The sequence below is a fragment of the Dasypus novemcinctus genome, chromosome 28 (assembly GCF_030445035.2).
Source record: "Dasypus novemcinctus isolate mDasNov1 chromosome 28, mDasNov1.1.hap2, whole genome shotgun sequence".
NCBI lineage: Eukaryota > Metazoa > Chordata > Mammalia > Cingulata > Dasypodidae > Dasypus > Dasypus novemcinctus.
This window is the reverse complement of record NC_080700.1, coordinates 6,501,477-6,527,007: the sequence shown is the minus strand read 5'-3', so window position 1 is coordinate 6,527,007 and position 25,531 is coordinate 6,501,477. Positions and strand designations below refer to the sequence as shown.

The 25,531-nt window shown below is 42.4% G+C and overlaps 1 long non-coding RNA gene across 2 annotated transcripts in view; it reads right to left on the bottom strand.

The window, feature by feature from the left end:
- The window catches only part of LOC131276460 (uncharacterized), a 246,641-nt gene that overhangs the window by 126,456 nt on the left and 94,654 nt on the right, over positions 1 to 25,531 (bottom strand). For both annotated transcript variants that reach the window (XR_009183931.2, XR_011647697.1), the window contains one exon: positions 15,362 to 15,495. This is a non-coding gene — a long non-coding RNA (uncharacterized lncRNA). The remainder of the gene's footprint in view (positions 1 to 15,361; positions 15,496 to 25,531) is intronic.

Below are 25,531 nucleotides of genomic sequence, written 5' to 3'. Positions count from 1 at the left end.
TATGTATTTTTCTGAAGATAAATACATCACAAAAAAGGTTATATTATAAAAAAAGAGGTTCCCATATACTCCCCATCCCCCTACCCCACTCCTCCCACACAAACAACCTCCCTCATCACTGTGGCACACTCACTGCACTTGGCGAACACATTTTAGAGCACTGCTGCACCACGTGGATAACAGTTTACCCTGTAGTTCACACTCTCCCCCAGTATATTCAGTGGGTTATGGCAGGATATATAACATCCAGCATCTGACCCTGCAATATCACTTAAGAAAATCCCAAGTCCCAAAAATGCCCGCTCATCACATCTCTTCTTCCCTCTCCCTGCCCGCAGCATCTACTGTGGCCACATTCTTCACGTCGATGATACAATTTCTTCTATTACTAGTCACAATAGTTTCACAGTACAATATCAGTAAGTCCACTCTAATCCATGTTTTACTCCTCCATTCTGTGGACCCTGGGGATGGTGATGTCCACTCTACCTCTATATAAAGAAGAGGAATAGATTCCTCATGACTGATGGATGCAATTCTCCTGCTTGCAGTTGTAGGCACTCTTCATTCCCTGGAGTGGTGGTTGACCATCTTCACCTCCCTGTTAGCTGACCTGGGTAAGTCCAATGAAACAGAGTAGGGATTGCAACTCTGCTGAGGCTCAGGGCCCAGGTGGTACATGGGCAGTTCAGAGATTCAAGTCCCCTGAGTACACACCATACATAATATGAATCACAGGCTCAGTAAAAGTGACACAAGAGGCATGTGTACACAGGTCATATCTGAGTCCAGCTCTATCACTATCAGGAGCACAAATTTCAAAGCAGGGCCTATTGACATGGCAAAGAACTCAAAATCCATCTGTCATGACCATATACTCTGTGGGTCTCCATAGCCTTCAGGAGAACCAGTATCTAGGGTTGTATCTCCTTAAGCTGTTTCTGGGGTCCTGCTGAGGCGTGCGTAAACACGACCACTCTGATGACCCCCCAACTCTTTTTTGAAGACTCTCATCCATATATACTTATTTCTCTTTGCCATTTCCCCCTTTTATACAAGGTAAACAGCAGTTTTTAACACATCCTATATGTAGGCTGAGATACTCTGTTGGTCTGAGTTGACCTTTTATTCAAGGCCTCTTTCTAGTTGCATCACCAGTTGGTGACTGGTAATAATCCATCGGTGCCCAGGGGGGCTCATCCCTGGGAGTCATGTCTCACCCTGGGGAGAAGGTATTGCATTTACATGCTGAGTTTAGTTTAGATATTGGCCACATTTGAGCAACATGGAGGCTCTCAAGAGGTAACTCTTAGGCACCCTGCAGCTCTAGGCCTAGTTCACATTTCAGGCACACAGCCTCATAAGCATAGTCATCATTATCAAGGGCTCAACGTTGGACCATCCTTCCTTGTTGGTTTTTGCTGGTGCACTTGGGGGATTACTGCTGTTCCATCGGGGAATGTTACAGAGCTCTCCTGAGTAGGAACTCTGTACTCCCTCAGTTGTCGTCTGTAACTGTAACTACTATAAAAATACCCAACATATAGCAGAACATTTTTATGGCCCCTATATACATGCCCTGGAGAAGACCCTTCCAACCATGCGACCCGCATCAATAACAACCCACAACAGTGCTCCTCCCCTCCCCATAGGTGAAACTCTCCGTGGTCCAAAATGTCTTGAACAATGAAGTCTAATATATTGCCAAATGCACTTAATAGGAAAATGAAATAAACTGATGGGTTTAAAGATTAGAAATACACATACTTATTTAGAAATATTAAGATAAAGAAAAAATAAACTGGTGTATTAATAAAAATAAAAAATATCATAAAGCTTTGTTTTTAACTTTTTGCCTTTCATCACTGTAATAGGTGTTGCCCTGTATGTACAGTGTCAAGGCACTTTCTTTCATTTCTTTTCCTCAGTGTCTACATTCATTCCTTTTTTAAATTTTTTTTTCTAATTTTTAACCTTGTCTTCAAAAACGTTTTAGAACACAGTAATTCACATACACAATAGAGGGGACTCCCATTCAATATCAAACCCTTTCCCCCTTCCCCAGCAACGATCTTTTTACATGGTCATGCTACATTTGCTGCAGCTGGTGTATAGATTTTGAAACATAGCTTCCAAACCTGGTTCCATTTTGGTTTACATTATGGTTTATATTTCAGACTGTAAAATTTCTAAATTTTTAGTTTCCCTGTGTTTACATTATGGTTTACACTTTAGTTTATAGACTTGTATACATTTTTGGTGTACATTAACATGTCCTATATCCATTGTTACATGATCTTGTGGAGCAGTTTCATTGCCCCCTAGTTACCCTGCTTCCATCTATTCTATACCTCTCCCGTCCTCCCCTCAGGGCCCATAGTGACAATCAATCTTCACTACTTCAGGGACCAGATTTACAGATACTTGCAACAATGTTAAGGGCTTGAATACTAGACTTCCCAAACTATTGAGATCGACTGATTCTCTCAAGGAATACAAACAGTTCTTCACATCAAGGGTCAAGAGATTTTTGACAAGCCTGTCAGATGCACCCAGTTCAGGGAAAACAGTCCATTCAACAAATGGTGCTGGGAGAACTGGATATCCATAGCCAGAAGAAAGAAAAAGGACCCCTACCTCACATCTTACACAAAAATTAATTCAAAATAGAACCAAATCCTAAATATAAAAGCAAAAACCATAAAGCTTCTGGAAAAAAAATGTAGTAAAGTATCTTGAAGACTCAGTAGTAGGTAGTGGATGCTTCAAGGAGATAAGAGCAGGACTGACATGGACTACTGATATTTAATTTATGTAGACATTTTAATTAACAGTACTGTAAAAGGGTGAAAACATATATAGCTGATGGTAATGTATTATAGTGATTAACATCTGTTATATAAATGGGAATGTGACTGAAAAGTGTAGTCTAGGGATATAAAGGCAAATTGACAGACAGCTAGGGAATAATCTAGGGGCTAACACAGTAAACACAGAGGTGGATGAGAATTTTGGTTGATGGTACAGAGGACAGAGTGTCCTTTGTGATCTAGAGGAGATATACATCACTGTTGCGGGGGGGGTGGGAATATGGAGAAGCATGAGAAAAATACAACTGAAATGACCTATGGACTGTGGTTAACAATAATAGCGTAATATTCATGCTTATATACCAAAGATGTACTGTGTTGATAATGTGCGAGTATGGAAAAAATGTGCCGAATGTAAGCTATGAACCTGATAATAACCCAATATTATTTCACAATCTTTAACAAATGTGCCATCACACAGTGGTATGTTGATAGAGGGGTGTTGTATGGGAATTCTACACATGTGCATGATTGTTTCCTAAGTTTACAACTTCTGTCAAAAAAAAATATTTTAAAAATAATAATAGGGTAGGTTGGAGGAAAAATACACCAAATGTAAGATAAGGACTATAGTTAGTAGTAAGATTTTGATTACAATCTTTCATATTTTGTTACAAATGTCACGTAACAATGAACACTGTTGGTGGTGGGCTGATGTATGGGACCCCTTTATGATGTTATGCATGTTTGCTTTGTTAAGTTCACAACTTCCACTACACACTATTGTTTATGCATATTCACATATAAATCATATAAAAATAATGATAATAGGGTGGGTTTGGGGAAAAATACACCATCATAAGGTATTTTGATTACTAGTAATATTTTGAGGATGCTCTTTAATGATTAAAAATGTTTGACATTGTAAGGCATTGGTGGTAGGATGAGGTTGAGAGCCCTGTATGATGCTATGTATGTTCGTTTTCTAAGTTCACAACAACCCACAATTCAGAAGTTCCCTGGGTGGGATAAATAAGAGAATGGAGGTAACAGAGGAAAGAATCAGTGACATGGAACTTAGAGCAGTAACATGATATAATGAAGAACATAGAGTGGGCAAAAAGGTTAAACTAAAGTTAACAGAACCTCAGAAACCTGTAGGACAGTCAATATTCGTGCTAAATGCAGAAGGGAGAAGACACAGAATTGTTCAGAATAAACATGGGCTTAAAACAGCCTGAACACTACCCAACCTTGTGATACACAGATCTGAGAAACTCAGAAAATCACACCCTGACACATCATTTAAAATATCGGCTGATAATTAAAGATGAAAAATTCTGAAAGGACCCTAAGAAAAATGACACATCATAGGAGAAAAACAATTTGAAGGCCTGTCATTTCTCCTCAGAACCAACAGAGGCCAGGAGAGAGTAAAACAGGATCTTTGAAGTGCTGAAATAAAATAATATCAACCCACAATACTACATACACCAAAAACTGTCCAAGGATTCAAGGCAAAAAAGAAAACGGAAAGGATAGAGAAATCTAAATTCATCACTAGACAACTTGCTCTATAAAGATGCAAAAGAAACATCTTCAGGAAGAATAAAAATAATTATAAGAGGAAAGTTTTGAACTTCAGGAACAGATACCATTAAATTAATATATGAATGAATATTTGGCAGAAATTAGACCATTTTGGGAGTAGATGGTCATACCACATGCACAGAGAATGCACATGACAAGTATAACCAAGAGTAGGGGTTTAAATACTCTATAGGACTGTGAGGGATCTACGTTTTATTTGAATTGTTAAAAAATTAACTGATTAGTATGTGAGAAGTTATCCCCAGAGCAAACACTAAAAACAATTCCAAACAAAGTCAAAAACAGGAGAATCATAATGGCCTTTATCTAGGACATACAATCAAGCAGCTAAAAGAGTGGCACACAGGGATTTTAGGTGAACAAAAATATTCATTTCTCTTGGCTAGAGCATGACATTGGTTTTGTTTTTTCTTTTTGTACTTTCAGTCACAGAACATATTTGAAATCACACACTAAGTATTCAGAGGTTAAAGTTTATAAAAAGAAAAAGAACATAAATAGCTATGGTTGAATATGTGTTGCTAATTCTAGTGGCCTAGAGAGGAATTCGAACCAATGACAAACAAATGATGTCCCTGAACTAGACACAACTTACAGCGTTTTTGGTTGTGGTTGTCACTGGGGTCTGGGTTTCTTGGAGGAACCTACGTATGACTTTCCATTTCATGGCCCCCTAGTTTGAATTCTCAGGCATTCCTAATCCTAGGGGTGTAGTTCCCTGGGCAAGCTGTTCTCCTAACAAGGCCAAAGACCTACCAGGACAATGAAAGAAGGGCTCCGATGGCTCTGGGACTGCAGAGTCTGCGTTAGGCCTTTGAGGGTCAGGGGAGGCCTGGCCTCCCTCCTGCCCAGACCTGGGCCTTAAGAGAAAACTCCCTGCCAAAGCACAGAAAGCAGCTCCACCCAGAGCTCCTGGATCTCTCTGAAACATGCATGTAGGAAATGCTGTCAGGAACTCAGAGAGCTCCATTCCAGGTTTGCTGCCCCTGAGAAGAGGAGAGATCCAGCCCTTTCTGTCTCCCAGCTGCTCTACAGATACACAAAGAACGTGAACAAGGATGGGCATCTTCCTATCTCCTTGGCCTCCATGAAAACCCCGAGAAAGATCCAGATCAATCAGGCGTCAGTCACCTCAGAGCAGAAAAAAGTTAGGGGATGGCTCACCCATATTCCACAGTCCAGGCACCATTAATGTAAAATTCCTCTGCTGTCACACAGGTGACGGGCCCACCTGAGGCTGCCATCACACTCTCACACAAACACACACACCAGCTAGGGTACTGAGTCACTGCTGAGGATCTAGACCCAGGAAAAGGAAGCAGTGCGCTGGACGAATCAACAGTTCCCCGGGTGGTAAGACTGAAGCACCCCAGAATGCAGCACCTCAGAGCCTTCTAGTACATTCCCTGGCCTGCTCCTGGACTGCTCCTCCACCAGCTGCCTCTGCATCCCCCACAATAATTCACAGCTGAGGAGGTGTGGGAAGGACTCCCCAGGCCCAGGGCTCATCCTGGGATCCACTGCAGTGGCCACCTCCGTGGGTCTTTGCCTCAGAAGAAATGCTGCTCAGCAGACCCGTCCTCTCCTCACTGTCCCAGCCCCACCTGACGTGCTGGCACACCCTCTCCCCTCAGCCTCTTTCACCTCGCTGAGCCCTGCTGCCACCCCACCATCAGATACCAACCAGACTGGGCTGTGTGCTAGGCCCTCTTCTGCCCTGGATCCCGGCACCACAGAAGGTGGAACTGTGAAAGAAGCCCAGAGCCTGCTCCTGCAGCTGCTGCATGGACAAGTCAATTTCGGGGAGACCCCTGAGAGAAGTCCCTGTGCATCCCAGAGTCTGTGACAGCTGCAACTGATGCCAGTTCTGAGTTCCGCACAGCTCCCAGCACCTCCTCCCTCCGCAGGTATCCCATCATATTCAGAATGAGCTCAGCGATTCCGGTGTGTGTGGACTCTCCTCACTCCTTCTCATGGACACCCCTCCCACCACTAGGCCTGGGGACCCTCACTCCACGGGTCTTCCAGAGGCTGCTTCTGCAGCCACTTCCAGCCCCTCAACCAGCACACCTGCAGCCTTGACTTCCCACCTTCCTCTGACCATCGGGTCACCCTGATGAATACCACATCCCTCCCCCCTCCACTGCTCTGTGGGCCTCCTGCTGGGTCCAGTGCCAGCTTCTTCCCATCTGACCAGGCCGTTCAGGCACATCCAGCGGCAGCGCTGCCTCAGCCACAGACACCCCCAGCCTGCACACACTTGGCTTCTGCAGCCCGACCCCAAAGTGTAAACTCCCCTTTAACCCTGTAGCAGCGCCCCAGCTCCTATTTGGAGTCCCTGGTGGGCAGCTTCCTGGAAACCTCGGCTTTGACCATTCTTTCCAATTTGAAAACCTGGCAGCTCCCACCTCAACCTCTGCTGAAGGCCAGGCACCCCTGCGCATCACCACTGCTAGCTTTGGTGGGTTGATACCTAGAGGTTTCACCTTGGGCAGCCACCCCAGGCTCCAGCTGGCCTTTGGGTCCACCCCCGCCGTGTTCTCCTCCAGCACAGGCAATGCCTCTGGCTTTGCAGCCACCACCAACACACCCTGTGCTGTGACCAATTTCAACCCCAGCGAGAGGCAGCAATGCTCAACATTCGGCAGCACCACCCCAGTCGTCTCCAGGTCGGGTTTCAGCAGCACATAAGAGCTTTGGGAGCCAAGTGGAGGTCACAGATGTGAGCTCCAACACTGATGCACTCAGTATAAGAGGAGAAAGGAGTGGGGCCCCCACACCACATATCACTTTGGGGTAAGCTTAGGCCTAAAGACCTGGGGCCCTGGAGCCAAAGCACCCTATGGCCAACACAGGGGCCAGCACCCCTAAGAGTAACCCTGTGGATGAAGGCACTAATGCCCTACATGCTGCCTAACACCCAGGGGTGTGCCCCAGCAGGGCCCCCTTATTTCCTGTGGAGGACCTGGCACCTCTCAGAGACATACTGGATTTACATTCACATCCATCTCAGCCTTTAATTTCATGAACCCACGAGGAGGAGCCTTGCCTTCAGGGTTCTGTCACCACGAGTCAGGGCTTTGCAGGAGACAGAACTGTTTGGGCCCTAAGTCCGTTCACTTCTCTCCAGGTGCAGCTCCACCATGACAAGTTTTAAGAGGCAAATGCTGGCCTGAGGCAGCAGAATCTCAAGAAGCAGCCTTGTCCACTTTCCTGCAGGCTGGACCAGGGGTTGTCAACTTTAAGTGTTATACAAATCAACAGCTATTCTCTGCACTCCTAGAGCCAAATGGAGCCCCAAAGACAAAGGTTTCCATTTCCTCTGTGTTTCCTGCAGTTTTGTTCCAGAAGTTGGGTGTTGGGGCTGTCATCTGGTAGGATCCCAGCAGTCAGATTACTGAGACAGGAGAGGAAGCCTCGGCCTGTCCCCTCCAGACGTGGAGCCAGTAGAGCCCACTGCTGCCCACAGGTGCCTCCTGCCCTTCCCATTTTTCTTGTCAGTCTTCCAGACGTTTTGGAAATAAAACCTGGTTCTGGGAAGTGGACTTGGCCTAATGGATAGGGCATCCGCCTACTACATGGGAGGTCCACAGTTCAAACCCCAGGTCTCCCTGACCCGTGTGGAGCTGGCCCACACGCAGGGCTAATGCGCGCAAGGAATGCCCTGCCACGCAGGGGTGTCCCCGGCGTAGGGGAGCCCCACGCGCAAGGAGTATGCCCCATTAAGGAGAGCCATCCAGCGCGTAAGAAAGTGGAGCCTGCCCAAGAATGGGGCCGCACACATGGAGAGCTGACACAGCAAGATGACTCAACAAAAAGAAACACAGATTCCCGGTGCCACTGATAAGGATATAAGTGGTCACAGAAGCACACACAGTGAATGGAAACAGAGCCGATTACAGGGTGGGGGGGGAGGGGAGAGAAATAAAATTTAAAAACCTGGTTCTTTTTCTTTTATATAATTTATCTATCCTCTGTAAATCAAGTATAGAGAAGCCACTGATGTGTAGAATTGGAGACAGATGAAGCCAGACTTAACTCTTTAAAGTTTTGATGTCCCAGTTAATATGGTGAGGAAAGCAGCATGACAGATGAAACCTGAGTAAAAACCTGACCCAGAAATATTAAAAACGTGTTTTGACTTTAAGGGATGGGAATTCAAGATTGGGAAGGGATTTAGCTTAACTGATAGAGCGCCCGCCTACCACACGGGAGGTCCAGGGTTCAAACCCAGGGCCTCCTGACTCGTGTGGAGGTGGCCCACGCGCAGTGCTGATGCATGCGAGGAGAGCCCTGCCACACAGGTTGTCCCCCGTGTAGGGAAGCCCCATGGACAAGGAATACGACCCTGCAAGGAGAGCTGCCCCGCATGAGAAAAGCACAGCCTGCCCAGGAGCAGCACCACACACATGGAGAGCTGACACAGCAAGATTGATTCAACACAAAGAGACACAGATTCCTGGTGCTGCTGACAAGAATGCAAGCGGACACAGAAGAACACACAGTGAATAGACACAGACAGCAGACAACAAGGGTGGGAGGGAAGGGGAGAGAAATAAAATGTAAATCTTAAAAAAAAGAAAAAAGATACAGTGGATCCAGGGAAAGGACAGATGGGGTGCCCAGGGTAAAAGTGGCCTGGGGGAAGGTATTGATGGATGGGGAGCCTGGGGTGAAGAGGGTGGGCCCAGGGAAGGGGAGTCTGACAGTGGAACGGGCAGAGTCATCGCTAGTACACACAATAAAACACATCTGATATATCTAGTGTTTTGAAGCTGGTGATTATTTTTGCTTTTAATTAAGGTTTAGACAAATCACAGCTCACCTAGAGAGTGTGGGACTGACATCAAGGCCCTAGGACCAGAGTGAACAAAGGATGAAAAGTCACCTCTGCTCTGTAAATAGTAAAATGCATGTATCTAAGATATGACATATTGCTGGACAATTTATCTTAAAATACGCATAGGACCCACTGAGTCCATGACTCTCTTTTCGGAGGAATAAAGGATGGAAGGAGACTGCTTGAGGAGGCAGGCAAGCTAACGTTAGATTTTAATTATAAAACAAAGTCTAAAACTTAGGTATGTTTATTAATCACCATTTTACAGATGAGCGACAGGCACAAAGATCTCAAGTACTCTCCCTGAAGTGACCCAGCAAGTACATGTCAGGATCTAGGTACAGGGAAGTCTAACGTTAGGCTACACCCTGTGAATATGACTTCAGAGGAGTCACAATTCCACCCTAGCTGGGCTGACCTCATAGCCCACGTCGAGTCTCAACTACTTCCAAGTCCTGCAAATGTGATGGTCTGAAAGCACCTCCCCTGCCAGGAGAGGCATCGTACAGATGGTGGAAAGAGCCAGGTACCAGGCACTGCCCTCTACTCTTTTCACTCTACTAAATGGTGAGTGAGTGAGGACTGTATATATGACCCTGTGCGAGGCCCAGGGCAGGGAGAGAGGAATGTAAACCTTATAGGAGTCATTTACAATCCAGGGAGCAAAAGCTAAAGAATCAGCAAATACAACGTGAGGGGTCAGTGGTAGGATAACAGAGCAGGTAAGAAAGATGTTGGGAGTGGATGTGGTTCAAGCAGTTGAACACCTGCCTCCCATACGGGATGGCCTAAGTTTCGTTCCTGGTGCCTCCTAAACACAAACAAGCAAATGAATAAACCAACTGACTCAGTGGTTCAGTGCCAGCTTCCCATAAACAAGGTCCCAGATTCAATGTCCAGCCCTGGAATCCCCCAAAAAATTATTTTACCTAAGTCAGAGGAGACGAGATTGGAGCTGGGGATCAAAGGAGGAGGAAGCAGCCAAGTGGTGAGGAGGTATTTCCACATCAAAGAGTTAGCCAGTGACAAGTGGACAAGGAACACAGTCACCAGCTAACCTCCAAGGCCAATAAGCATATGAAAAGATGCTCAAATTCATCAGCCATTAGGGAAAGGCACATTAAAAGTATTATGAGTTATCACCATCACACCCATTAAAATGGCTATTATTTTAAAAATTGGAAAATACCAAGTGCTAGTGAGGATGTATATAAATAGCAAACCTTATACACTGGTGGCAGGAATATAAATAATGGAGCCAAGTATGGAAAACAGTTGGGCAGTAACTCAAAAAGTTAAATTAGAATTAACATATGACCTGGCAATCCCACTTCTAGATATACATGCAAAACAAATGAAAGCAGGATTTAAGACAAGTATTTGTGTACCAATGTTAACGCACAAAATACAAAAGGTAACAGCAAATACCCACCAAGAGAGGAATGGATAAACAAAATGTGGTAAATACATACAACACAATATTATCCAGCTTTAAGAAAGAATGAAGTCCAGATGCATGTGACAACATGGATGAACCCTGAGGATACTATATTCATTGAAATAAGCCAGACACTAAAGGACAAATAATGTATGATCCCACTGATATTAACTAATTATAATAAGCAAACTCAAGAGATTTAGAATCTAGAATATAACTTACCAAGGGACAGAATGGGTGTAGCAAATGTAGAGTTGATGCTTGAATTGTGCACAATTTCTATTTAGGATAGTGATGATGGTAGCACATTATTGGGAATGTAGTTAACTGTGCAGAATTGTTTATGAATAAGATTGAAAGGAGGAGTTTAAGGTCATGTACTTTACTAGAAGGGAAAGTTAGAAGCCAAAACACGGGATTGTTTAAGTGAACACTGTTGTGGATGATGGACTGGGGTTAATAGTACAAGTACAAGGCTATTTTTTCATGAATTATAACAAATGTATGAAACTATTATATGTTGTTAATAATAGGATGGTATATGGAAAAAAACACCTAATGAAAACTATGGACTATAGGTATCAGTAATATCTTATTTTCCTTCATCAATCCTAAAAAAGGTACCACACTAACGCAAAGTGTCAATAGAGAGATACATGGGAACACTGTATTTTTTACATGAATTTTCTATAAACATACAACTTCACTATTAAAAATTTTCAACAATTTAAGAAAGCAATAGGCTAAGTGAAAGAAACCAGACATAAAGTACTAACATATTCTACTATTTCATTAATATAAAATGTCAGGATAAATAAATTTATAGAGAGGGAGTAAGATTAGTTGTTAGCTAAGGCTGGGGTTGAGGGATGACAGGGATTGAGAGGTGACTGCTAAGGGGTATGGGGCTTTTTTTCTTGGAGTGAGAAAATGTTCTAAACCTGATTGTGGTGATGAGTGCACAGCTCTTTGATTATACTAAAAGTAACTGTGGACACTTTTCACAGATTGTATGGTATGTGAATCTATCTCAATAAAACTGTTTTTAAAACTTGGTGCACACATTGTAGTCCAGTATAAGAACTTCATATTTTACTGTAGCTGGGAATATATGGGGGTTCAGTAAAGAATAACAAGGGACAGGACTTGACTCAGGCTTTAACAGGCTCATTCTGGCTACAAGATAAGAACAGACCACAGTGGCAAGCAGATCAAAATGCAGACCAGGTAGGCAGCTCTCACAGTAGTCCAGGCAAGATACATGATGGATTAGACAAAGTAGTAGCTGCGTAACAAATGGACCACACTAAAGAAAGATGTTGTTCATGGGGGAAAGTGTGGTAGAAGGAAGGAGCAGAGTATATGGGAATCCCCTATATTTCTGATGGAACATTTATGTCATTTAAAGCTACTTTAAAAACAAAAAAGTTTTTTTTTTAAATTTTTACACAGAAGCAGAAGAATCAGTGGAGTGGTCAGAATAGGCAATAGAAATACTGGGGCATCATCAAAACTATTTGATATTTGAAAACATGGAGACAGAATCCTAAGGAAGAGTGCACTGAATGAGACATCCATAAAAAAACAAAAATGACACATCGGTCTTCAACAAACTTTAAAATACTGATCTGCAAATGATAAAGTATAAAGGCAAACTACTGACGGGCAAAAATATTTGCAACTTATGACAAAGAAAGAACACATATCTAGGAAATCTAGAGCTGATATCTGGAACAGATATCTAGAAAATTGGGAGTGGATATGGCTCAAGCAAGAGTGCTTTTTTCCCATATGGGAGGTTCCAGCTTCAGTTCCGATACTTCTTTAAAAAAAAAACAAAACATAGAACCAGCAAGCAAACAAAAAAAAACAACTTGATCGAGCCAATTTGGCTCAGTGGCTGAATGCTGGCTTCCCACTTTTGAGATCCCAGGTTCAAGCTCCAGACATGGTTCTGGGAAAAAAAAAAAAAACTCCTATCTAGAATATAATAAAAGAATTTCCAAAATTCAATCATAAAAACATTACTATTAGAAAGTGGGCAAAATACATGAACAAACATTTCACCACAGTAGATACACGGATAAGAAATAAGTACATGAAGAGATGCAATGATATAATTAACAATCAGGGAAAATGCAAATTACACCATTATTAAGACAATGTAAAGTAACAATACCAAATGCTGTTGCGAATTCACAGAAGTTGGATCTCTCTTTAGTGCTCAAAAATGATAGTCACTCTGAAAATTACCCGTTTCTTTAAAACTAAATATACACTTATCATACAGCCCAGCAAGTGCACTCCTGCACATTACTCACAAAAAATGAAAACTAAGCCCAGATTAAGCATTAGTTTGTTCTTTGAAAAGATCACACTGATAAACCTCTACGCTAACCAAACATAAAACAGAGAAGATACAAATTACCAATACCAGGAATGGAAGAGGGGTCATCACTACTAGTTCCCCACACATTGAAAGGATACTCAAACAAGACTATGAACAACCCTATGTCCAAGAGTTTGATAACTTACATTTAACGACCCAAAACTCCTTGAAAGATACAAATTAACGAAACTCATACAGGAACAAAAGTATAATTAGAATAACCCTATAGTCATTAAATTTTTGAATCAATAATTAATGACATTTCAAAAAACAAAGGACATGAACATAAAACCAAAACTTTGTCCTATTGTCTAGGAATGTTCAGCTGACTAGGGGCCTCCTGGAAGGAAAATGCACATAACAGGACATACTTCAAATGCCTGGAGTGATCCCTCCCCATAATCTGTATTTATTATTTTGTATTTTGTGGAAAAGAAACACATGCTTATATTAATAAAAAACAAATCAAATGTTGAAACAGGTACACAATTAAAGGTAAGCCTCCCTCTCTCCAGTCCATTCCCTCAGTTCTACCCACTCCTAGACACCCACTTACAATTTCTCTCACCTCTTTGAATGAATAGGTCAGCCAGGTACAAGCATATATATCTGTGGTTGATCGTACATCCCATTTTTAAACTTTTACCTAAATTATTAAGTTATTCAGCCATTAAGTCAAACTTTCTTACGTGAATTTCATTATACACCCAATAACATAACCATATAACATAAAGTCACATCAGGATATTCTTAGTGAGAGGGAGTGACATGAAAAGGTAGGACAACAGACATAAACCAGGACTGCCCTGGACAAGCAGGAACACACCACGTTAATTTACAAATCAGTGCTCTGGAGTCCCCTCAGGTCCACAGAAGACAAATGCACCACCTCCCACTCCAGCCGCGGGACGTTCAGTGCAGTAAAGGACAAGAAACTCAGCAGAAGGGTCGGCTCCCTCCTCACTGCACAGGACTAACACCTACCACAAACATCCCCAGGCTGCAGAGCTCAAGGCGGCCTGGCACCTGGGGAGCCACAGCCATCACCCAAGGCCTGGCTGCTGAAGCCTGGACGCCAACTTCCAAGGCCTGCAGCCTGGAGCTGAGCATCATGGGGGGGGGGCAGCTTCCAGGACCACCCACATGCAGGCCCACCCATACCACAGGGCCCAGCCAGGGCCTAGGGACTGGGATGGCCCCACCCACCTCCTGGTCCAGGCACTCCAGGGTGCAGATACTGAACCATCTGTACCATTCCTCATCTTTTCAGAAAGGTTTTTTTTTACGAATTTTAACATTCTCCACTTAATTTCTTTTTAGCCCTTTCTACTCTTTTAACCCTCACTTTCTACTTAAGCATCATCTTGTCACCCTATTTCTTAAGAGATTACATTTCACTTTTGAACTATTTTCCCATTGTTCTTATTATCGTATTCTCATTCACTATGAGTTTTTTCCAACTTATGATGTCTTATCATATATTGTTTCATTTTCTTACTGCCTTTTATCTTCTTTTCAGAAAGTATATTTCAGAACATCATGTAGTCATGACGAAGAACTTTCATTCGCGGTAAGATACTCTTCACTTACTCCTTTTCTCCCTGTATTACACAGGTACTTTAACATGCATTTTTTTCTGTTGGTATTCATACACTTTTAAAAAATTGTGGATTAAAGTGAGATTCAAAACAGCTTTCTCAAAAACACAGATTTCTCTTTCTAGATTTTTCATAAAAGTTTTTGACGGATGAAAGCTTTCTTCCTGATATTTCTGGATTCTGTACTTCTATCATTCTTACAAACGGGCCCTCACTCTCATTACTTCTATTGCACCCTTTGTTATCTATTTTGTCTTTCTCCAACTGACACTGAATATTCTTTTACGTGTACTCCTCTCTTGAAGAGAACATTACCACATCACCAAAATCTAAAGGTCCATATATTTTCAAAATCAATTATCTAAGTTATTTCAGTAAGTTACACTGGATTTCATTTCTAAATTATGTTCTTTGTGTATATATGTACTATATTCCTACAATCATTAGATTTTAGTTCCTTATATTTATTTTATGATGAAATGTTTTGTTTTTATACTTTGAGTCATTTGCCTACAGTTATTAATTTTCTATTTAATTTTATATCAATCTTTTCATACATACTTAGTGTTTGCAATGGCAGTTTATATTCAGCAAATTTTTAAAAAATTTCCATTGCTTTAGAATCACAATCACATAGGTTCAATGTCATCAATATCTGGAATAAAATATTACCACCTTATGGCTTTATATCTATCATCAGGAACATACACCAACATCCCGCAAAATAATCTTTATACTTTTCATGGTCCTCAAGGATTCCGGTGAGTACTTGGTTCTTGCTCCAGTTAAAGTACTATTTTATAAATAACCTGTAGAAAGAAAAGTTCATTTAATAGGGTTTTCGGAATTTTTAAAGTTTAAGAACACAAACATTTCAGGCATACTATCATTATCTTATTATTAAAACTTGAACACATGCATATTAGTAAGAAATATGTAATTCAAAACCACAAAAATGTAGGTCTTAGACAATTAGCTCATATTCCAGGATTTTAGAAATGCACTCACAGGCACCCCACATTCTGGGGGCTTTCTGCTGCTCTCTGAGTGGACGGTCATTGGGGGAACACATTCAATTCTGTTCACAGCTGCATCGACATGACCACTACTAACACACTCAAAAGTGGAAGACTGAAAGTCTTTCCCATAGGTCAGGAACAAGATGTTAGCTGACTTTCATCACTGTTATTCAACATTATACTGGAAGTTACAGCCAGAGCAAATGCGCAAGAAAAAGAAATAGTCTTACAAATTGGCATGGAAGAAGTAAACTGTCCTAATACACAGATGACACAGAGTTTTAAATACTCAATCCCAAAGAATCCACAACACTACTGGAACAAGTGAAGACATTAAGTAAACTTGAATTGTACTACACATACACTCAAAAGTCAGTTTTGTTTATACAGCCAAAAATAATAAATAGATATTTTAAAGAAAATCCATTCATTTAGCCTCTAACAAATAAAACACCTAAGAATGAATTTAATGAAAGGGTGAAGCAATTCAACAATTAGCAAACATAGGTGAATGAAATTTTAGAAGACCTAAATGTATGTCTAGACATCCACTGTCCATTGATGGTAAGACTCAATATTATTCTAACACCAATACTACCCACAGGTATCTGTCATGCTTATTCAGGGGGTCTTTGACTTTACCACTGTTTCCTATCTGTGTTTTAAAATCACCAAGCCATGAACAAACACAACACAACATGGTCCAATCCTTATTGTATTTTCTTTTTTGCCGTTGTAGTAGAACCTTGAAAGTAAATGAAAATGGTAGCTATTCTAGGCTCATCAAAGTATGTAACAGGAAAAACAGATAAAATAGGGGGCTTCCTGCAAGCTGTAGGCTGGAGACCTAGCCTGGTCCCAGGCTCAAAGTAGAATGAGGATATGATGAAAGGTCTTCAATTAAGGAGTTCTGTCCTTCCTTCCACAGTCCCGAGGGATGGATCTGTTCATTTGGGGGTTACAGGTTAGGCTGAGTGGAGGATTACGAGAATCGATGTAAGAATCTCTGTGGGGTGACTGTGAGACTGTGTGTGAGCTTGTGGGGGGATGACTGTATGACTTTCCCCCAGGTGACAGGGACTGCTCAAGCTCTGGTGCTCCAAGGGGAGGGGCCTTAATGTGAACCCAGGCATGTATGTGGCTCCAATGCTCTGCACTACAGACCTGCAGTTATCACTCAGTCATGGGACCAGGAGAAACCACACAAGGAAGCGGATAAGGCTCATTAGACTGAGGTCCTGCCTACCTTACGGGAGATCCGAGGTTTGGTTCCCAGTATCTCCTAAAGAACACAGTGAGATGGCACTATGGGCAGCCACGGGAAGCTGACACAATAAGATGATGCAACAAGAGACACAACAAAGCAGAGAGAAGAGGTTTCCAGTGCCTCCTGAAGAAGACAGCAAGCTGGCACAGCGGGCAGCCACAACAAGCTGACAAAACAAGATGATGCAACAAGAGACACAAGGAAAAACAATGACAGAAAAAACAAAGCAGGGAAGAGAGGTGGCTTAAGTGATTAAGCACCTCCCTGTCATATTAGAGGACCTCTGATTAAAAAAACAAAGAAAGACAGACACAGCAAAGGTAAACAATGAGGGGGTAGGGAGAAATAAAGAAATAGACATAAATATTAAAAAAAAAACAAAAAACAAACAACAACAACCAAAAAGGAACCAAAAAAACAACCAAAATAACAAAAAAAGAAACCACGCAAGGGAGGTTCCATCATGTGTGTATGTGCTTACAATTACAGAGTCTACAGAGAGTCTACAGAGACACCGAACTGTCCATCTTTATAAGGTGGCCTCCAAATCACAGGGCCTAGGGAAGCTAGCTGTGCAGATAACCTCAGAATCTGGCACAGTTTCTGATGTCCAACACTAAAGGAAAGGCCTTTTGACTCTGCGTTAGATCAAAATCCTGAGAGTTGTGAGACATCACATAGAATCCTCTGTCAACGCTCACGCTGATGTCACAGCCAGGAGCTCTGCCACGACACACAGGCACTGGAAAGAAAAGTTAGTGCACTGGATTATATCGTTACCACGGACCCTCCCGATGCTAAAATCCTATGAGTCAGGGAAGAGGATGAGACTCAATCAACTGGGCTCCCGTCTACCATACGGGAGGCCCTGGGTTTGCTTCCCAGGACCTCCTTGAGAAGGCAAGCTGACCCGCATCTGCACAGAGCTGACAGCCTGCGTCCGTGGAGAGCTGGCACAGGAAGATGATGCAACAAAGGAATACAAGCAGACACAGAAGAATGCGCAAGGAATGGACACAGGGAGCAGAGAGCAAGCAAGCAGCAAGGGGGAAAGGAGAAGTAAAAACAAATTTTAAAGAAAAGCCTACAAGTCACACAGTAGGGTCTCTGACAAGTATGAACTCAGATTCCACTTGGTACTTAACCTGGTGTCCACAACCTTTGTTGTACTCCAACTAGAGAGCAACCTAAGAGGGAGTCAGCATTGACCCTCTGCGTCCCTCCATAATGACGGTCCCACTGTTAAGGGCCAGTAATTCAAGAAATAAACAAACATGATAGAGAAAAGAAAGACTGGATGGAAAAATACACTATTATTAAGTGGTCATTGTTAAATGGTAAGCTATCAATATGTTCATACCTATAATTATATTTACCACAAAGATTAGTGAATAAATGTGATAGAATTAATTGCCTGGAATTGAACCGATTTCACCAAAAAAAGGTTGCCTCTAATCAATAAGAAGCTCCTGCAGTATATTTGATAAATGCAGTGTCAGTTTATGCAGATCCATGGAGACTGAATTCATTGGAGATGTCAAAAGACACCGGTGAAGGCGGCGGACTTGGCCCGGTGATTAGGGCGTCCACCTACCACATGGGAGGTCTGCGGTTCAAACCCTGGGCCTCACTGACCCGTGTGGAGCTGGCCATGCACAGTGCTGATGCGAACAAGGAGTGCTGTGCCACACAGGGGTGTCCCCTGCGAGAGCCCCACGCGCAAGGAGTGCACTCCATAAGGAGAGCCGCCCAGCGTGAAAGGAAGTGCAGCCTGCCCAGGAATGGTGCTGCCCACACAGAGAGCTGACACAACAAGATGACACAACAAAAATAAACAAGATTCCCGTGCCGCTGATAAGGACAGAAGGAGTCACAGAAAAACACACAGCGAATGGACACAGAGAGCAGACAACTGGGGGGGGGGGAGGAGGAAGAGGAGAGAAATAAATTAATTAAAAAAAAAAAAGACACCTGTGAAGACTTCCAGGAAGATGGCAGACTAGGAAGACATGGGACTGTCTCCTCCTCCAATAAAGCAGCTGGAGTACAGACTGAAATGGACTGGAAAAAGATCTTCTAGGCATTGGGTCAGCAGGTGAAGGCTGGACACCACCCAGAAGAGAGAGGGACAAAAGAGAAGAATCTTAACAGTGAAACCATGAGTTGAAAGCACAGGCTACTACTGCTGGCACCCTCCCCCACACTGAAGACTTGAGAATACTCAGGCCTCTGAGCCAAATTTACACAAAGAGGTCTCCAGAGATCTTCTGCCCCTGGAAAGGGGAAGGAGAGGGACACAGCCTAAGGCTGACACTTCTGACCCACAAATCTGGTCTGCTGTGTTTCCAACCAGCCTTTCCAGGCCCAATCTCCTTCTCTTACAGCTAGGACTGATTGTCAAAGACTGACCTCTGCAGGAAACAGGAGAGAGAGGGACACAGCCTAAGGCTGACTCAGCTTTTGGCCCACAAATTTGGTCTGCTGTGTCACATGAGCCCGGGGTCCAGCCACTATTTGCCTGTAAAGGACTAAAGAGATCTGACCCTCTCAATCTTCTCTACTGAACAGAATGACTGTTGAGGACACAGGGGAGTGGGATCACTTCCAACCCAGGAAAAGGGAGGGGGCTGCCAGAGAAGGCTGAAGAACTGTTTTTAAGAAAGTTTAAATTACAAGCTCTTAATCTCCAGCCAAGATTAAATTACAAGCTCTTAATCTCCAGCCACACTGATCCAGCCTGTGTCACAGCAAGAACACTCCAACCAGGCACTGAACTGACAGGGCTGCAAAGAATGCCACCTCCTAGCAGAACTAGGTAGTACACAGGAGAAAATTAAAAATAAGTTCGATTAGCTTTTGCTGGCCTTTATAGCTTCCCTCCCAATGCCCTAGGAAGCAAGTCTACAATCCATTACTGGGTTTGATACAAGCAGTTTGATATTATTGATGAATTCCAAATAGAAATATTGGATTTGTAAACTGCTCTTTTCCTCTGGCATATTAAATTATATTTTATTCAGAGGTTTACATGATTAAATAATGATCAAGGCGTTTTGATTGGGTCACATCTTTAGGACGTTGCATCCTCGACTCCTTGGTGGGTGGGAACTCACAGAAAAAACACGACAGAAGAGATGGTTGGAATTTGGAGCTAGAGCCCAGAAGTGAACACACAGGAGACATCACCAGAGATTAGAGACAGCTCCTCAGACACAGCAGGAGCCCAAGGGAGGGGACAGAGCTGTTTGCCTGATCGTCTGTAACCAACCTTGTAGAAAGAGGAAAAGCCTAGAAATCTTCACATTCAACAGCTGACCTTGTGGAGAAAACAGAGGAGCTGATTCTGGAGAGAAAGGAACCCTGAGAAGATAGGAACCCAGGAAGTCTGAACCCTGGCAGGCATCGGTATCCATCATGCTCCAACACATGGCATGGTGAGGGAAATAACTTATACTTCATGGCCTGGTATATAAGCAACTACCCCAAATAAATACCCTTTATAAAGGCTAACAGATTTCCCGTATTTTGCAATTAGCACCACTTTGACTACGAATACACTGGGTCCAGAACCCAGTTTTGAGCAACTAACAGGGAGAACCCTAACGATCCAGGTTGAATCAAGAATCAAAGAACACAAATAACACACAGCCTCCCACCACCAAATCCCAAAAAAAGAGAAAGAAATTGAGCATCTGCGTAAACTGCATCCCAATCAGATGCCTAGCATCAGCAAAAATTTACAAGCCATACTAAGAAGGAATACACCAAAGCCCCAAAAGAGATGCAGGATTTGAGAGAAGTAATTAACGAGATGTATACAAATTCCCAAAGTCAAATTAATGAAATGAAAGACAATATGGCTAAAGTAATGAATGAGATCAAGGACTTACTGAATAAGCAAAAAGAAAAAGGTGAAACCAGAAAAAGAAAATTAACAGAGCTAATGGGAATGAAGGACACAATAGATGAGATCAAAAACAAATTAAAGGGAAGCAGATGTGGCTCAATTGATAGCTTCCGCCTACTATATGGGAGGTCCAGGGTTGGATACCCAGGGCCTCCTGGCCCGTGTGGTGACTGGCCCACGTGGAGTGCTGCTGCACTCAAGCAGTGCTGCCTGGCACAGGGGTGCCCCCCAAAGGAGTGCCTCCCCACGCAAGAACAGCCACCCTGTGCAAAGGTACAGCCCCACCAGGAGTGGTGCCACCCACACGAAGAGCACATGCAGCAAGATGATGCAACAAAAAGAAACTCAGATTCCGAGAGTTGCCTAACAACATAGAAGCAGACACAGAAGAACGCACACCGAATGGACAGAGTGCACAGACAATGGGGGCAGGGGGAATAAATCACTAAAAAAAACCAATACATTCAAGTCATACAACAGCAAACCTGAAATGATAGAAGAATAAGTGATAAGGAAGACATAACAGCTGAAATTGAAGAGAGGAAAAAAAAGGGAAAAAAATGAGCAAGAGATCAGGGAGCAGAATGACAACACAAAAAGCAACAAAATATATGTCATAAGAGTTTCAGAAGGAGATGAGAAGGGACAAGGGGGAAAAAAAGAGTATTTGAGGAAATAATAAATGGAAATGACCCAATTCTCATGAAATGAACCTACATGCCAAGAAACCCACTGTACCCCAATCAGAATAAATCCAGCGAAGCGGATTTGGCCCAATGGATCGGGCCCAATGGATCGGGCGTCCGCATACCACACGGGAGGTCCGCGGTTCAAACCCCAGGCCTCCTTGACCCATGTGGAGCTTGCCCACGCGCAGTGCTAATGTGTGCAAGGTGTACCCTGCCACAAAGGGGTGTCGCCCGCATAGGGGAGCCCCACGCACAAGGAGTGCACCCCATAAGGAGAGCCGCCCAGCGCGAAAGAAACTGCAGCCTGCCCAGGAATGGTGCCACACACACAGAGAGCTGATACAATAAGATGACTCAACAAAGAGAAACATAGATTCCCGGTGTTGCTGATAAGGATAGAAGCGTTCACAGAAGAACACACAGCAAATGGACACAGAAAGCAGACAACTGGGGGGAAGGGGCAGGAAGGGGAGAGAAATAAATAAAAAATCTTTAAAAAAAAAAAAAAAAGAATAAATCCAAATAGACCTATTCCAAGACACATACTACTCAGAAGGTCAAACGTCAGGGATAAAGAGAAAATTCTGAGAGCAATAAGAGAGACGAGAACCATCACTTACAAGGGACAACCAGTAAGACATAGCACACATTCCTCAAGAGAAACCATGGAGGTGAGAAGACAGTAGTATGACACAATTTGGAAACTGAATGAGAACTCCAGCCAAGAATCCTGCATCCAGCAAAACTGTCCTTCACATATGAAAGAGGGTAAAAAATATTCACAAGCAAAGAGAAACTAAGACAGTTCATAATAAAGAATCCATCTTGAAAGATATATTAGAGGAAACTTTAGAATCTGAAAGAAAAAGACAGGAGAGAGAGGCTTGGAGGAGAGTAGAAAGAAAGAATAATAGAAAGGATAACCAAAGAGTAATACTGGACAAAACAGACTATAAATCCAAAGAAATGAGAAGAGATACAGAAGGCCATTAAATATTAACAAAAGGGACAATCAACCAGGAAGATAAAACAGACATAAATATCTATGTACCTAACTAAGATCCTTCAAAATATATGAAACAAATTCAGGGAAAAATGAAGGGAGAAATAATCATCTCTACAATAATCACTGGAGACTTCAACACACCTCTCACATCATTAGACAGAACTAGACAGAAGATCAACGAGTAACTAGGGAACTGAAATAATATGACCAGTAAGTTAGACCTAACAGACATATGCAGAAAGCAGCATCCAAACTTAGTGGGTTATACATTCTTTTCATGTGCCCATGGATCCTTCTCCAGAATAGACCACATGTTAGGGCATAATACAGCTTTTGATAAATATAAAAAGATTGAAATTATACAAAGCATCTTCTCAGATCATAGAGGAATGAAACTGAAAATCAGTAACAGACATGAAAAAGGTAAATTGACAAATGTGTGGAGGCTGAACACACTCCTAAATAATCAGGGGGTCAAAGAAGACATATGGAAAGTGGTTGTGGCTCAACTGATAGAGGGTCCACCTACCATATAGGAGGTCCAAGGATTCGATGGCCAGGGCCTCTTGGCTCACAGGGTGAGCTGGTCTACACATACTGCTGCTGCGCACAAGGAGTGCTGGCCCACTAAGGGATGCCCCCGTGTAACAATGCCCCCCATGCAAGGAATGGCCACTGAGATAGGAGAGCCGCCCCGAGCAAAACTACAGTCCACCCAGGGGTGGTGCCACACACACGGAAAGTTGATGCAGCAAGATGATGCAATAAAAAGGGACACAGACCCCAGTGCAGCCTGATGAGAATACAAGTGCACACAGAAGAACACACAGTGAATAGACACAGAGCGGGGAGCAGAGAAAGGACACAGAAATAAATAAATCCTTAAAAATTAAAAAAAAAAAATTCCAAGTATAATCAGTAAATGTATTCAGGCAAATAAAACAAGATCACAACCTGTCAAAACTTATGGGATACAGCAAAGGCAGTCTTGAGGGGGACATTTATAGACCTAAAAGCCTATAGTAAAAAAGAAGAAAAAGCTAAACTCCAAAAATTGACTGAACAACAAGAGAAACTAGAAAAAGAACACCAGAGCAATCCTCAAAGCAAACAGAAGAAATGATAAAGATAAGACTAGAAATAAATGAAATTGAAAAGAAAAAAATAGAAAAAATCAAAGCCAAAAGCTGGTTATTTGAGGGAAGCAGCTGTGGCTCAATCAGATGAGCTCCCGTCTACCATTTGGGAGGCCCTCAGATCGCGTCCCAGGGCCTCCTTGTGGCGGCAGGCTTCCCTGCATGCTGTGGATAGCCGCTGGGCCCCCAAGTGCGGAGGAGAGCTACCCAGCCCACAGACACCACGGTGCGCTGCCTGGCACAGAGACGCCGCGGAGTGGAGACTCGGCAAGGTGACACAACAAAAAAAAGAAGGGAGACAAGCAAAAACACAGAAGAGAATGCAGCGAATGGACACAGAGAGCAGACAGCAAGCAAGCAAGGGGGAAGGGGAAATTTTAAAAAAATTTAAAAATTTAAAAATTTTAAAAAAGCTAATCATTTGAGAAGATCAATAAAATTCACAAACCCCAGCAAGATAAACAAAGAAAAAAAAAAGAACCTAATAAATACAATTTGAAATGAAAGGGGGGAAGTTCTGACTGACCCCATAGAACTAAAAAGGATAAGAGGATATTCTGAGAAACTGTATGCCAACAAACTAAAAAACCTAGATGAAAGGAGCAATTTCCTAGAAATGCACAACCAACCAACATTGACACTACAAGAAATACAACAACTTAACAAACCAATCACATTTAAAGACACTGAATCTGTCTTCAAAAATCTCCCAACAGAGAAAACTCCAGGACCATATGCCTTCACAGGTGAATTCTACCACACAGTTCAAAAAGAATTAACACCAATCCTGTTTAAAATCTTCCAAAAAATTGAAGAGGTGGGAAAATCACCCACACTTTTAAGAAAGCCAACATCACCGTAATACCCGAAACAAATGAAGACTCTGCAAGGAATTTGCAGACCAATTTCTCTAATGAACATTGATGCAAATTTCTCAACAAAATACTTATAAATCAAATCCAGCAGCACATCAAAAGACTTCTGCACCACAAGCAAAGGGGATTTACTCCTGGTAGGCAAAGCTGGTTCAACATAAGAAAATCAATTGATGTAATACACCACATTGACAAACTGAAGGAAAAAAGAAACATGATCATCTCAACCAAGACAGAAAATGTATATGACCAAATCTAGCTTCCTTTCTTATAAAAACATTTCAAAATCAATGAAGAGAAGGAAAATCCCCGAATATGATAAAAGAGGCACATATGAAAAACCTAGAGCTAACATCTTACCCAGTGGGGGAAGGTTGAAAGTTTTCCTTCTAAGACCTAGAACAAGACAAGGATGACCACTAGCACGATTGTCACTCAACCTTTAATAGAAGCTCTATAGGTACAGCAATTAGAGAAGAAAAACATTAAAGGCATCCAAGTAAGAAAAGAAGAAGTGAAACTCTATTTGTGGATGACATGAACTTATACTCAGAAAATTCTGAAATGTCTACAACAAAGCTACTTGAGCTAATAAATGAGTTCAGCAAAGTGGCAGGCAGCAAGATCAACAGAGAGCTCAGTAATGTTTTTGTACAGTAGCGTTGCACAATCTGAGGAAGAAATCAGGGGAAAATTCCATTTACAAGAGCAACTAAAAGACTCAAATACCTAGCAATTGATTTAACAAATCAAGTACAGGACTTATATAGTGAAAATTACAAAACAATGACAAAAGAAATTTTAAAAGACCTAAACAATTGGAAAGACACTCCTTGTTCATGGACTGGAAGTCTAAATAGGATAAAGATGTGAATCCTACCCAAACTGATTATATTATAGATTTCACTGCAATACCAATCTGAACTCCAACAGCCTACTTTACAGA